Source organism: Pygoscelis adeliae, unplaced genomic scaffold (genome assembly GCF_000699105.1).
Source record: "Pygoscelis adeliae isolate BGI_AS28 unplaced genomic scaffold, ASM69910v1 Scaffold123, whole genome shotgun sequence".
Classification (NCBI taxonomy): Eukaryota; Metazoa; Chordata; class Aves; order Sphenisciformes; family Spheniscidae; genus Pygoscelis; species Pygoscelis adeliae.
In genome coordinates, this window is record NW_008824650.1 from 1,076,889 (window position 1) to 1,091,779 (window position 14,891).

Consider the following 14,891-nt stretch of genomic DNA (forward strand, 5'->3'; position numbering starts at 1 on the left):
TACTTTATTTTTATTTCTTATACTCTATTTTCTTTTATATTGATATTTTGCCCACATTTTAAATAAATGTACTTTTAAATGTTTTACTCTATATTTTAGTGGTGGTTCATTTTTTTGAATACTGTGCAACAATGGCACTCTGGTAAGAGTAAATTACTCAAATCTTTTTCCAAGCAATGTAAAATTATTTTAAGCTTATTTTACCAGGTATGTTTTAATATATGAAATCCCAGTGCTTTAAAGGGAAATCGTTGTAAATGTATATATGTGTTTTTACTGCAACAAAGGAATAGCTTGAAGGAAGGAGAAACTATAAACCCACATATTACGCTGTTGTGATAACGTTTGTTTGTATAGTGAGTTTTACTAAATAAATACTAAAAACCAGTCTCCCAAATTTATATTCAGTTTTATTTCCTAATACATACACAGTTCTAATAATCTGACTTTACCATTTTTATCAGTTTAGATTCTAGTAGATGAAAAAGTCATCCTAAAAACATTTATTCTTTGATCAGCAAGCCATTAAACTCTGGTTGGGGATTGCAGATATTCACTTATCTGTGCAGCATCAAGTGTGTTATAGCACCTTGTGAACCATTCACAGAATGATTCAAAATACAAGATAAAAAAAAAACTTTAAACAATAGCTTATCACGCTGTTTTTTTCCAAACATTTTGTATTTTTATGCAGAACCATTTTGCAGAGCAGCTTTTACAAATACAGTATCATTAAACTGAGGTAAGCTGCTATTTTAGCTTATGCAAAGCTTTCTACAGAGAAATTATTAATTTCAAATCTCTCTTTTGTGCTATGGCTTAAAATGTAAATCCAACTGATACTTGACCACTATTTCTGTTGCCTTTCTTCCCATGCCTCAGTTCAACAAAGTGCTTAAGCAAATGACAAATTCAAGCTGTAAGAACACAGTGGGAGTAAATTTCAAGATGAGTGAAGTCCCACGGAGGTCAGTACTGTGCCTGTTGCCTGTTACTGCTGGCTCTGGGTTCCTCAGCTATTCTGATTTACTCCTGTATTTGGCATTTCTATTGTTAGCGTTAAAGGGCTACATGATGATAAGAATGGTAAAATTTCTATCAGTGTGACTTTTGGTGAGGTGACAAAATGCAGTAAACATTATACTTTGGCTCAAGATGGTTTTAGGTGCATTGGAGGTTAAAAAGGTATGGTACAGGGTGGGAGAAAATGGTACTTTTTGCCAAGTGCCATTTACTTGTAACGGCAGTTATGTGACTTTTCTTAGTGCGGTGTTCAGCTCTCCATAATGCAGTTTCCTCTTCATTGCGAGACAGATTAAGAAAAAGTCTTTAACGTGGAGACCTAAGGTTGGAAGTTGATGACATGATTTTATGCTTTAACTTTTAAAAATAGTAAAAAAAGAAGGAGGGACTGCAGTGGGAGTTAATTGTTGGCTGATGAGTTGTGCAAATGACTTAAATTGTTCAGACATGTAGACCTGGCAAGTTTGGTCTCCCCTTACTGTCAGTGGAGGGAGGGAATATCAGTACAACCTGACTTAGTTAAAGGCCCCTGCAGAGAGCGCATCTCAAGTTTAGCAAACTAGTTCAGTTATCTACATCTTTTAGAACACATAAAATAGGTGAGATGAATCCCACCCTAAAGAACTTCAATAGTGCATTGCAGAAATACTATTTTTTTAGTGGAGAACAAAGTATGCCTTGTTTTGTGTTTTTTTTTTTTTCTTTCATATACACTTCAGAATGTGTAATATTGAAATTATCTAAATCTGTGTTAATCTCTGTATGGCTTGAGACTTTCTTCATTATACTAATTACCAGGTTGCGGAAAGTTTTTGGGTGCCTTTTCCTTTAAAATAAGTATCAGCTGTTGTAGCTTTTGGACTTTTGAAAATGTTGTGATACATAAAACTTCTTAACTTGAATAAATACTTTCTACCTGTCACGCATTCAGCATATTTTCTGTATGCCTTACGAACGATCAGTTGCTGTATCAAATGTAAATGCTGGTTTCAAAAAGAGATACATGCATGAGTCAGCGGCACTGTTTAACTCTGCGTGAAATCGAACACAAGGCGTACGAATTTGCAGGACTGGGTTCTAAAAGCTAACAAGAGCTGCTAAAACAGCTTTCTGCAGAATGAAACTTAGCACTGAGGGAGGAGAGGCAGAGAGAAACCAGGTTTGACTGTGTTAGCAGGTTCTGCCTCAGCAACATAAACTGCTAGACTCGACAATGCATTTATGCCTCAATAAGAGTTCTCACCTTTTTTAGGATTCACTTCCACGTTTTCCACAACCAAGCAGTGTTGAGGATATGTTGCCAAAGACTACTAGAGTTAAGAGACATGTGAATGCAATAGCACCCGAAAGGTAAATTTCCTTATGAAAACTCTCCAAAATGCTGTCAGATATTGCATAGAGAAGCTTGAAGAAAACCAAATGCAATCATGGAACAAATGAACCCCGTGGGAAACGCGAGTGGTAATGCATCTGTTTCATCATCAGTGGAGACAGTGTGTTTATTTAGCCAACATACAAGTATGACTGATTTGATTAACCTTTCAATTAGAGTAAAAAACAGAATCTGCCAAGAAATAGTCTTTCAAGAACCACAGGAGCTGTCCAGAGCCAACTGGCTTGCACAGATGTTACTGTGCATGTGATTAGTGATAAAGAAAGGGTTTGATGAAGTATGCTGATACTAGATTGCTGTTATGAACATGCTTTTCCTTTCGTGGAAGGTTATAATACTTAAGTGTCTATTTGATCCTGTCTTCTGTACTCAGGAAAAAATAAATAACCTTTGATGTTGTTTAGTTGCTTGCCAGAAGCAGTAGGTCCATAATACAAGCTCGTGTTCTTTGTAGAAAATCTGTCCGGATACAGCAGTTATTTAAAGATAAATATAGAACATGTCTGTAATAGCGGAGACATTCCATCAGTAAGGGATCTGCTGGAAGTCAGGGAGACATGGTCTCCACTTGTTACCCTGCAGCTTTCTTTGCCATGAGTCGTAAAGTAGAATTGTAGAACAGAATTGTAGAAGTGCAGCTGGAAGAGACCTCTGGAGGTCCAGTCATCAAGTTTTCGGTATCTCAAAGGATGGAGATACCACAACCTCTGTGGGCATCCTGTTTCTGTATTCTGCTGCCCTCAAGGTAATAACTAAACCATCCTCATATCTAATCAGAACATCCATTGTTACACAAGTGGCTGTTGACTCTAATTTTATCCCCATGCACCTCCAAGAAGAGTCTGGCTCTTGTCTTCTTTCTGCCCTACTGGTAGGTAGTCGTAGGCAGCAGTAAGACCTTCTGTTCTTAAGGCTGAGCACACTCAGCTCTCAGCCTCTCCTTGTGCATTGCGTACTTACCCCCCCTAATCATCTTGATGGTCTTCTGCTGGACTTGCTCTAGTAGGTCATTGTCTTACTGTATGGGGGAGCACAAAACTGTGAAAAGAGGAAAAAAAGGTACTGGGTACCTTGGCCTTTTTCATGTCTTTCATCACTAGGTCCATTGCCACATTGAGCAGCAGACTTTCCTTTTGCTTTCTTTTCCTTTCCTTTTTGCCGCTGATGTATTTACAGAAGCCTTTCGTGCTGCCTTTCACATCTCTTGCTAGTTTCAACTGGGGCCAAGCTACTCCTGAATAAAAAATCAGCTGCGCAGTTCAAGATGTGTAAAACTTCGGAGTGGAGCAGATGAGCACCAGAACGGATGTGTTTAGGAAGGTTGTGCAACTTTAATCTTTATGCAGCTCTACTATTAAAAATTCATCAAATGTTCTCTAAGCGCAGTTTAGTTAGTTTGCCCTACCTCAAGGCAGAAGGCAGACAAGAAGACAGCTCTGTTGATATTTATATATTTTACGTTTAAATATCATGATGTCATAACAGGGTGGTAGGAGGTTACATAGACTAATGTATGTTAGGTAAGAATTACCATTTTTATGGATGGAAATTAAGATTGGAAAAATTTGCACTGGGAGTGGTGAAGCAGGGAATAAAACCCAGGTTAGCTATATTCAAAGTTCACATCTTGACAGCCAGTCAAAGCCCGTTCCCTTTCCCCTTTCTTCTGCCTGTCCTGTGCTGCTCGCAGGAAGAATAAAACACCAAAGCAGCGGAGCTAAGGAACAGCAACAGAAGAAAGAGAGCACACACGAATGAAACAAGGAAAGACGGGGGTCACAGGCTGACCCCTCAAAGAACAAACTTACAAATGACTCCAGGGTTTAACAGGGGTAAGTTTCTCCTAGAATTTCTATGGAATAGCGGTAAGGAATACAAAAAATGTTAAGGAAGTTGCAGATGTGTTTCATTTTACCTGCAGGGCTGCAAGATTGAGAGAGACTTACCTCCAAAATGATTCTTTTTGCTAGAATTCATTCTGCAGGAAGCACTGTAGGCTACAGGCGCTTCCTTCTTGTTGCTTTCTTAATCTTCAGAATCTGTGCTAGTGTTTAAGAAAAAATACTTCCTAGTTGTTACGGTTCCCAAATGTCTCTGAGCCTGGCTAGTGCTGTGGCATGTATGGGCCATGGACCAGCATTTCTGACACAAGCAGTACCTCCCCAACCTGTTCCGTTCTGATGCTAATGATGATACTTCCAGTGTCAACATCGTGAGCTTGCTGCCCATCCAAGCTCTTTGGAAGAGGGAATATGATTTCTGTACCGACTGTTCAGTGCGGAGCAGGTTACGCTACTGCTAGGCAGGTGGGTTAGGAAAGTGCCTTCCTTTTCTTAAAAAAGCAATCCAGTGTCTCTTTGAAATGCAACAGGCCCCTCTCGAGGGAAAGGCTTGCTTGAAAAGCTTCCTCAGTGGGATATAGGAGCTTTCCCTGGAGGAAGCCAAGTGGAGAGTGACTGTCTGAGCCCTTGGGAGATGCTCGGAGCTCTGCCAAGGGAATTTTAACCTACGGAATATGTATGCAGAGAATTGTGAAGAGTGAGTGATGCTTGGAAAAATATTCCCACCCTTATCAATGCGGTACATTTCTTTGATCCTCAAGCAGCGTTTTGTCAGAAGGAGACCAGGCTGTGTCTGCCCGGGAGAAAGCATGGTAGTCAGGGGCCACCCCAGATCACACAGATCAGACACAGCTTTGAATGGGCCTGCCTAGGATGTTTCCTCACAGCAAGCTATGCCAAAAAGAAAAAAATCAACCCTATTTTAAGCTTAACCTAAGGGGAGAACTCAGAGGAGCTGTGGTCCGAGGCATATTTAAATCACCTCTTTAGCAGAGTTTCAAACATAGCAAACCCATCTTTCCCATTTCTGACTCTACCTGGACTGAATGAGAACGAGACTCCCATCTCCCTGGCAATACCTGCATCTTTGATTCTCATGCAGTGTGTTTTTCAGTCTGTGCTTCTTACCGTCTCATTTCACGCTGCTTTCCCCCCTCCCGGCTCCTTCTTTTCCCTCTCTGTCCAGAGAAGGCAGCAATGGCCGTGTACTCAACTTCCCAGAGTTCAACTTGTTGGGTTGAAGGCTGCTTTACCTGGCCTCCCAAATGCCACCATCTTTCTGACAGAGAGCCCACCGCAGTATATAAACCATTCAGGATATTAAAAATGCTACTGAGGGCATTAAAAGTAATATATTTTGTGTCCTCGGTCTCTAAGCCCTCCGGGATGGTGTCTGCAGTGTGAGCAGCAGCTCTCATTTCCTCGGGTGCTCTTTGACTTGTCTGTTCCTCACATGAGTGTGGGGTCACAGCACCGCTCCGGAGAGGAAATCAAACAGTTTGCTCACTAGCAAGTTCCCCAGAGTTTCTTTGCCGCAGGCGTCCCAACGTGTCTGTTTTATAGAGCCTTTCCCCCTCCGTCAGCTGTGACTGATACGGCTTCATTTCCTCTCCTACCATACCAAGAAGTTTTTTATTGTGAACTGCATTTCTGCTTCTGTAGAATTTATGTTGTCTGTGGAACAGACAATATAATAAAGTCTAGTTATTAAAAGAAGCATCTTTCTTGATCTTGGAGACAGAAGTTAGGTAGAAGAAAACAACGTTTGTAAACTGCTGTGATTTGTTTTCCTGTAAGGTAGCAAAATACCTGAAATGCAAATTGATCAAACGCGAGCTCCATCAAATATCCATTCGTTTGCATTTGTGGTGAAATGCCAATATTAACAAACCCTTGGAAGCACTGTTACAGCTGTGATGACCCAGAAATGCTAGAAAAAGCTTTAAAGAGGGCAAGTATCTCTTTCTAGGACAGCTGATATGGATGATCAAAGTGGCCAAGCGCTGGATCATGTGCGCACCTAGAGAAAGGCTTTTGTGCAAGAGAGCAAAACCTGCCCACAGGCTGGAGCTGTGGCGCTTCTCTTTGCAGATCATTTCAAATGCTAAACTATTTACAGAGCCATTATAAAACCTATTTTCACATGGGTGTGAGACCCAGGGACTTTCAAAGAACCAGGGAAGGTATAGGGGCTAAAGGAAATATTCAGCTCAATAGTTGGGTCAACGAGAACAAGGGAATGCAAGAGATGTGACAATATATGCTGGGATGGCTCCGAAGAATTGAGTCACTGGTCGTCAGCCTGAAGCTGGAACAGCTGAGCATCCTATGGAGGCATAGTACTACCGTGCTTGATTTGAAAGAGATGCAGGCATAATACCAAGCAAAGGTGGAAATGTCATGCCAGTGCCTCTGAGCAATGGAGGAAAATGTACCCTGCCCCCCAAAAAAGGTGTGGGGGGGATTTTGTGAGGCTAGGAGCTTCTGGGAGCTGACAGATTTAGTAAATTATTCCATTTAAATTGAAGTATTTTGCAAGAAACTGTCAATTTTGATGAAACTAGTTTGGGACTTATTGACTAGGAAGGCAAAATGATTATTAAAGTATCAACTAATAAAGTAATTGGAATGAAACTAATTGAGAAAACAAAGCAGAAACAAAACATTTTCTACCACCATAATCAAACCTCCTCAATGTAGGGAAGCTGAAATGGGAATTCACATTTCCAGTATTGCAGCAGCATCGCTTGATAACTGCTGAAACGATACAGAAGTCTTGCAGTTTGTCCAAACTCTGAAAAATAAGGAGAGAAACTTTTCAAGTTTATTTTTTCCTCAAGCACCGTACTAGGTGTAGCTGCTAACTACCAGCTACTTTGTGTAGCACCTTTAACAAAATTCCTAGCACAACATCATGCAGCACTTCAGGCTAGCTCAGTTATTTATTTAGGTGATTCAACTGATGTTATTAATTGTTCAACCTTCTCTTACACAGAACTTTAGACACCCTCCACGTACAAGCGGCAAACAGCCGTGCTAGACCCTACCAAGTAAAGGTGAAGTTTCCATCTTAAGCATCCTCTGCATGAGTGGGCTAAGAAAAATGAGGGGCAGGAGTATAAGGAGAGGTGTGTCCTTCAAAGGACTGTCAGGAAAATTACAGCTTTGATAGCACCATCCTAGAAACTTAAAAAGCACAGCATGGGAAATATAAAGGCGGAAAACAAGTTCTTTTTCTACCTATAAAGAATTTAATTCCATTTCTTCCCCTCTGAACTTTTACCAAAACCCAACTTGCACTGGGTTATATTTCATAGTGGAAAAAATATGATTCCTGGGCTTCTCTGCTTATCAAATTCAGAAATGACAAAGGAGGTTTAAGGAGTTGTTGCTCTCAGTGCTGCTTTGCTTTGCTTCTTTCTGCAGATGGTCTGTTTTGCTTTGCTGTGGTGAATACAGCTCCCTGGATTTTTAGCAAAGCAATAAAACCCTTTTTGTCATTAAAAGAGAATTGAATACGTGAGCAAAGACTGAACTGCCCTCTCTGGGTTTTGCCCTTTAGCTGCTGAATCCAGTGAAGAAGGTCCAGCTAACTTCAGTCCCTGGGGAATGAAACCATGTGTTTAACATGAAGCGTGGAAGTAGCTGTACTGACCTCTCTTGCGGTTATCGACGAATTTAAACCCACATCGAAAGCACCCAGGCTGAGGGTAACCAAGTGCCAGATGGACAGCCTACCAATGAGGAACACGGACAGAACCACAGACATCTAGTCCCACCCTCCTGCATTAACACTGCTTGATCCTCCCCATTCGTGGTACCCATCACGGCAATTTTCTTCCAAAATGTGTGTTTTGTGGCTGCAAAACGCACAGAGCCAGAGCTCTGGTTGCGTTGCTGACTTGGCTCTTGCAGGTGTGTGCTCTGCCCGTTTGCCGTGAATCCCAATTTCAGCACGGATAAAAACTCATCGTAGTAACTCAGCAGCATTAAAAAAAGAATAATAATCCCTGCCTCACTTCTGCCCGTAAACCACACAGAATATGCAACTTGCTTTGATACGACAGTGAATCTGTGTGGCAGTGCTAGTTATTGTGTCTGCATAGAAGAAAATACTGATAGCCTTTACAGTGTGATCTGTTGCCGTGTGCTGTTCTTTCAGTCCTGGCTGAGCGTTTGTCACCTGTCCTCTTCCAGACCGTAGGTCAAGACACATTCCTGGTGTCTGAAAAGTTCCGCACTGTCATCCATCACCCGCAGCTTCAGCCTCTTTGAGTGATAAATTACCAGTTAACACGTGTGGCATCATAATTACGACTTGCAGCTCCTCAACATGCTGTTCCTCCTACACAAATAGTTACTGCCAGGCCCTTTTAAAAACAGGCAGGAGGTGACAACAGACAGAGGCAAGACTGTCACAGAGTACATGTTACAGGCACGCCAGTGTGCTGCTTTCTCAGCAAAACTGACTGCAGTTTCAGGGTCCTGTGACTTGCAACAGGAAAAAGAGGATCGTTTGGGCTCCGTGGTCGCAGCAAGGGCAGGGATGCTCCCTTCTGGAAGGAGGAAGGGTATCGCAGCATGTCCGTCTGCAATCTGCCAGCTAGGCCCCACCTCTCCTCCCAGCTGTGTTCTTCATGTTTGACTTGGTGCTGCTCGTGCAAAAGCATGGCCAAACCCTCAGCTTTAAAGGCAGCACTGAATGCAAGAGGGTTTTTCTTTAGGACGGCATGGAAAAAAGGGCTTGGAGGGACCAGACTGAGTAGCGGAGTCTTGCCCTGGCACGGCTGTAATGAGCCTGTTAATGCTGGTTTATTTTGTTCGTTGATTTTCTTGGGCTCTGCAGCCTGGCAGAACACTGTGTTCCTGATGTTTGCCTCCTGCTCGCCTTTGGAGTACATCGAAAGCTGGTGAGAAGCAAGCCATTTACAGACAGGTTTATTAACTGAGATTTATTGTTTATATATCCACCATCACAACAACTTTAAGTGTGTGATGTTTGCTGGACACAAATGTCCCTCCTGTAAGAATATATTTATTAATATCTAATGCTAATGAGCATTAAACATTTATCTAATGCTTTGTATATTTAACTATAATGGGCTGCTGAGACATTTGTAGGCTGAGTCTCTCAAAGACACATCCTTGTATCTCACGTTTGAGTTCACCGCCGTATAGCTTTTGAGCACAAAGCCATGACCTTGGTGATGGACAAAGTCATTGTGAAGTTCCTCTGGACCCTCCTGTCCTATCTGTTGGTCTGGCAGCATCATGCAGAAGGGGTTGTCTGTGCTAGGACCATCCGAAATTATGTGGTTCACTTAATGTGATGGTGATGTGCACACCAATGCTCAGTATTGCCACCCCAGAGGTCTTAGGATCCAGAGGCTGATTTGAGATTTATGACATTTAAAACATATATTTGCCATCTAATTTTGGGGGGGTTAAACTTTAGGCATATTTTCAAGCTTTTCTCATTAGTCACAGGGTTAGAAACATGCCTTTAGATAGGGAATTAGATAACTAAGGGGTTTGTGTTGTTCTTAGAATCATAGAATGGTTTGGGTTGGAAGGGACCTTTAAAGATCATCTAGTCCAACCCCCCCTGCCATGAGCAGAGGCATCTTTCACTAGACCAGGTTGCTCAAAGCCCCATCCGACCTGACCTTAAACACTTCCAATGATGGGGGTTCTACAACTTCTCTGGGCAACCTGTTCCAGTGTCTCACCACCCTCAGTGTAAAAAATTTCTTCACATCTTCACAGGAGAGGTGTTGCAGCCCTCTGACCATTTTTGTGGCCCTTCTCTGGACCCACTCCAACAGGTCCATGTCTGTCTTGTAGTGTGGACCCCAGAGCTGGACGCACTACTCCAGGTGGGGTCTCACGGGAGCGGAGTAGAAGGGGAGAATCACCTCCCTTGACCTGCTGGCCACGCTTCTTGTGATGCAGCCCAGGATACAATTGGCCTTCTGGGCTGCAAGTGCACATTGCTGGCTCATCATCAACTTTTCCTCCACCAGTACCCCCAGGCCCTTCTCGGCAGGGCTGCTCTCAATCCCTTCATCCCCCAGCCTGTATTGATACTGGGGATTGCCCTGATCCCGGTGCAGGACCTTGCACTTGACGACTCCAGGAGCTGGAGCTGTAGTTGGCAATAAAAGTGCCACCCAAGGCTCAGTGAGCTGCGGAGGTGCCAGCTCTTGCAATCTTAGTATCTACTCAGTGTGCCAGGCCGAAAGGAAAGCTTTGAAAATCTGACCCTGTGTGCTGAGCTGTCATTGCTGGGTGGTGAGCTCTTCATAACACAGAGGAAGCCGGATTCGCAATCGTAATTGAGTTCTTCAGAAAAATCCTGTTGTATCCTGGGTATGAAATGCCTAATCACATCATGTTTACTGCTCGGCGGTAGACTGCTAATTTGCTTTAATTTAGCATTTAAAAAGATAATTGCGGATGTGTGCGTCTGTGTAGGTTGCTGTGAAAAGGCTTTCCTCTCCGTTTAGTAAGCAACCCATTAATACGGACTGCGTTAATTTGACTTTCCTTTTTCAATATGATTGATTTTAGTCCCTCCATTAGAGGAGGAGACGGAGTCAGGGAATGCCGCGTGCTCACACCAGAGGCGCAGAGAGACGGGGAGCTGAGGAGCAGCCTCCTCTCATGGGATCTGTGGGATTCCCCTTGCCCTAGAAAAACCCTCCCGGGAAAAGCAGGGACAGATACTCATGCTTTACAGCTCTGCTCTTAATATTCTTGGCGGCAATTTAACAAAGCCACTTAAGCATTTTTACTCCTGTTTTAGCGTTAATGAAAGTGGAATGAGCTGAAAGTTGCAGGTAAACGTGGCATTGACATAACACAGAAAAATAATTCCTGTTTACCAGATCACTTTTCTTTGGGCTTAATTCCTGCCTTCAGATGGTCCCAGGGACAAATCCCTGCTCCCATCTGCTTGTGCCCTGATAGTGTCTGTTGCCGACTCTTTGCAGCTTCTCGCACAATCAAAAGCTGCCCGGGCTGGGCTACTGCTGCCCTCCTGGAGAACAGCTCATCTGCCGTGTTTTACTGTTTATTTTACTCGAGGATGACTCCGAAGATCACCTTGCCTCGACCTGCATCCAGCCGATGCTCCCTCCCAGGTGCCGGCACCTACCTGGTAGACACCTGTGGTTTTTGAGTCCAATTAATCAGATCAGCTTTTAAAGGTGAGGGAGTTGAGATCAAGTGTCTGCTGTGGGGAGACTTCACGCTACGCTGGTTAGCCTGACCCCTCAGTATCCAAGTTTGCAGGAAAACAGTAACTATAGACATGAAAGTGCAACAAAGATGACTACTAGCTGGCTGCTCTTGGCAGCTCCTTCGTCCCCACTCATAAATCAACACCAAAGGTCACGTCAAATGGGCGCTGCAGTGGCGCTGGGGTGGGATTGCACTGGCCGTGCGCCGTTGCAATAACCCAGAGCGGAGCTCAGTCGATGCTGCTTCCATGTGCGTGGAGAGCAAAGGAGATACTGTAAAGGACATCTCTGGATTTTGCTGTAACCTTTGTCTGTCCCCTCCTTCCCCTGCCAACGTGAATCTTCAGTTGTCCATACAGGCAGCAGCACCGCTGCCATCTTCTCGCATGGGCTTAATCACATGCAGAAGCATGCATTAAAATTCAGAGATCTTCTTCCTTCTGATCTTGCTTGCAAAGAGAGAGGAATCAGTTTTGCTGGTCTTCAGGGTTGGAAACTTTCTCTAGGGATAGTTCTTGTTATTTTTTTTTCTGCTCGTGGAAATGGTAGCGATAATTATTGTAACTTTCCTGAAGTGGCTTAAAATCACTAGCGGTTCTGAAATATTGTTCAAAACCCCAAGTATTAGGGCATTCCAGGAGAAACCTCATCATCCCAGTGTGGTATCTCCAAGGCTACTGATCATGTGAATAAATCAGGATGGTGAGATCCAGCTCCTCTGTAGAAACAGCAGAAGGAGGGTGCTGCCTGCCAGGGTCCTTCAGCCTGTTTGCCACGACACCAGGCTTCTCCTGAGCCCTGCTTCAGAGCTCTCTTTTGTGGGTTTAGGATTTCTAGACATGGATTTAGCAATCTGAGTTGTAGGGTGAAAGATTGTCCGAGTTCAGACTTTGGTGCGACTGCTTCATTTTTAGCTGTTGCCTCTCCCTGTAAATGGCATTTTATCTAAACTGGTCTTGTATTATTTTATACAAAAGCAGTGTTACCTGAGGAGGTGCCTTGTGCTGGGTGGTTTGGCTGCTCTTGACCCAGGAGCTGCAGAGGGCAGCCTGGGCACCGGCAGGCAACCTGGGGCCACGACGCGGGCAGGGCTGCAGCTGCCAACCCAGGGGACGTCTGCCGCAATCCAGACGAGGACACAGGGAGCCAGGGCCAGAGTAGGCTCAGCAGGTGGAAAGCCAGATGTAGGTGGCTGGGTAGATTTTGGGGTGTGAAGTTTTTCCTTTATCTGCCTTTCTGTTCAGCTGGGAACATCGGAAAACACCAAAAGCACCATTTACACTGTATCCCCCCTTCAGGCGACAGCTCTGAGCCCAGCCCGTATTAGGCAGAAGTTTTGTTTGACACCAGTGAAAGATGTGCAGATATAACTGTGTCCTCCGAGCCTGGAAAAGAAGCTGGAAAACTCACCTCTTCATTTATAGGGAACATGCATTCAAAGGGACAAAGCACAGAGCTGTGGGTGGCTGGGTCAGCCATGAGTGACTTGGCCCTGCAGCATTCACCTGCAAGACCAGGTCCACTTGTCCCTTGCAGGGACAGAGTTCACCTTTCCCTGCATTGCCCCTTTGCAACAGCCTGATGCCAGCCCAGAGGTAATGGAAGGCCAGCTGCGACCAGCAAGGGACGTCCCCAAGTCACCAAGCGGCAAAGCTTGTTCATCATCAATATGGATTAAGTCAGGACCTGAGAGACTCTTCTGCCACGTATTCAATCCCTGAGTTAGGCCAACCATTTTCCCCTTGAAATTCTGTTTCTCATGTTCACTGGCACAGCAGTATTTCCTAAATTTTTTTTTTCTCTGCAAGTACGTTTTGCGCAGGAGATACAGCACGTGAAGCAGATTTCCCGTACGACGAGAGGATGTTCTGCATACATTACTTTAGAGACCTATTGCTGCATCTCTGGGGATCTGGAATACTATATCTAATAATACACCTTAATTAAAATAAATAGTGGTCCTAATTATGTCTTATCACACAGTTTGTACCCTACAATTTACTACTGCGATGCAGCTACGATAAAAACATTGAAACCATACTCGTATGTAATTTTACCGATACAAATGTACTGCTGCAGTGCTTAGCAGGTTGTTCCCAGTCTTTTATGAAGATGCTGCAGGTCACATTAAGGTTTCCTTAAACTATGTTTTCATGACTTTAAACAGTTCTGCTTCAAGAAGCAGTTTTGTAACTGTAAGGATGCTGAGAGCCACAAGGACAGAGTCTCCTAACAAAATACAACTATGAAATGAAAATGAAAGAGAAGATGAAGATAAAGGGAGTTGCAATGTATAGCTTATGCCATAAATAAGGCTTACTCTAACAACGAGATCAACTTTCACAAGAATGAGCATCTTTGAAGTGACAATGAGGGAATCTTTCCAGGGGGGGTGGGAATGACCGGCATTTGTGTCTTCAAAAAGTTGTGACACTTCAAAAAGATACTTCACATCTGGAGTCTTTAAGTGAGCCCCCACCCTGTACCTCTGAGGCACAGCAACATCTGGGTCACCGCAATTGTTGGCTTTTATTTGGGTTTCAGAGTCAGTTCTGGTTCCTCAAAACTTCTGGCTATCTGAATCCAGGCCCATCTGGCTTCTTTCTATGTAATATGTAAATTGAAAAGCTCATTGTACTCATTCAACCTAAAAAGGAAAATGAAAAATATTGTCTGCCAAGTATCTTGTCCCTTATTAGTCCTCCATAGTTGCTTTTATTAACTGGAGTAATTGGTTGTTTAGTACTCAAAGTATACACTGTAATGCCCACAGCACAGCAGCCTTGTATGCAGTACAGATGGGATCGCTCTCTCAGATGAACTGGGAAGTGCACAGCGACTGCCGGAGGTGATTCCCCACATGAGGAAAGGACGTGCTCCAAAATTGGCACCAATGAGGCAAACAGGGCTGGATTAAACAGTCTTCAAAATGTAATTCAAACCTAATTCTCAGGAAGAAAGGTAACAGTAAAAGAAATAATGAAGTCAACTGTTTTTCATTGCATTCATCATTAAGGTCTGTGGTCATCTCCATGAAGATGCCACTAGAGGAGATACTGGGATTTCTGCTTAGGAGCCTCTGCGTTTGGAGCTTAGATCACAAACACTAGCAAAAAGCCTCTTCTTTTATCCCCCCCACCTTGACTGATGGGTTTTTAATTTTTTTTTATTTTATAATAGGAAATTGAAAGAGCCACAGAAATAGGAAGTGCTGGAGTTTGTTTGGACCTCAGGTCTCAAAAAGACAATGCTGTGCAGTAAGGGCAGAAAATCACAGCACATAGAGCTGATACCTGGATCCAGATCCCTGGACCTCTCACCATGGGTGACCTGCAGAGTCTCAGAGTTGTTATGGGTCTGGGCTGGAAAGGGCAGTGTCTTTATGGATGCCTG